Genomic DNA, 1,427 nt, shown 5'->3' with positions numbered 1-1,427 from the left:
CGTGCTTGCAGCATTCCACATGACTGAGAGATTGTTGCAAGTGATTCAGACACATTTCTGGTTGGCTAACTTTCCCAGTACCAGGTGATACATAAAATTCAGGGGGAGAAAAAGTCATCAATGCTCCCACCTTGCTGTGGATCTCATGAGCTATAATAATGACCTGGCTGCCAAGATGTGCCCACCAATACAATAGTAGGACAAGTACAGGGGTAACAAGCTATTCTCTGGTTGAATTTTAGGCTTGGTCCACAAGAATAAATTCATTTCTGATGATATACACCTAGTCAGGAACTCATGGTTGGGGAATTCATAGGTCTTAGGGAAGAAACAACTACTGTTGTTATGTTACATGAGCATGGCATCAAGGTTCCTTCTCAATGCTTATGTTTACATGCATAAATTCACATGCAAAAATACATGCTCTCAGTCTCCCATTCTTTTTTGCAATAGATGATGGTTAATTCAGAGACTCACAAAATTTAATAAATGGAAAATAAGTGACCATGGAATGTTTTGCTTTAAATGAATTACCATATCACCTCAGGGACCATCATGAAAAGAAGGTGTGGAAAGAATACAAAGCCAGAATTTGGGAATGAGTGCAATAAATCAGTGTCTTTATGACACTGTATGGTGGTCACACACATTAATTCTCAGCATTTATGGTTAATTGCACAAAATATGTAAAGTATCAACCCAGTCAAAGCTGCAACATAAGCCAGGGAGGGGCTCATAAAATACCACCTGTCACTGGGAGACTATGAGCAGTTAATTTAAAACTATAATATTTTTTATTTATTTGATGGGGGATGCCCTTCTGTATATATGTTTCTCTTATTGGTTGATGAATAAAACACTGATTGGCCGGTAGCCTGGCAGAAAGCACAGGTGGATCTACCAGACCAAGAGGAGACTGGAGAGAAGAAGAGAGAGGTGGCCAAGAGATGCCATGCTGCCAAAGGAGTAACATGCCATATTACAGGTAAGCCATAGCCTCGTGGAAATACATAGATTAATAAAAATTGGTTAATAATTAAGACAGAGCTATCCAATAAGAAGCATGAACCATTGGCCAAACATTTATAATTAATAATAAGTCTCCATGTGTTTATTTGGGTCTAAACAGTTACAGGACCAGGCAGAACAGAAACCTCCATCTTTATTTATTGTTTGAAAATTTTATGCATTTATACAGCATATTTAGATTATATCCTTCCATCATTACCTTCCTCCAACTATACTTAGTTCTCTCCATCCTGTCTTCCTTCCAACTTAGTATCATCATATTTTTTATTGATAACCTTCTGAGTCCATGTAGTGTTGTTTTCATGTATATGTGGGGGCAGACATGGACAACCTACTAGCAGCCATGTGTCCAAAAGAAATTGACTCTCCCTCCTTCACTAAACATACTATCAATAGCT

This window comes from Mesocricetus auratus, unplaced genomic scaffold (assembly GCF_017639785.1).
Source record: "Mesocricetus auratus isolate SY011 unplaced genomic scaffold, BCM_Maur_2.0 Super-Scaffold_100003, whole genome shotgun sequence".
NCBI lineage: Eukaryota > Metazoa > Chordata > Mammalia > Rodentia > Cricetidae > Mesocricetus > Mesocricetus auratus.
This window is presented reverse-complemented; position numbering follows the sequence as displayed.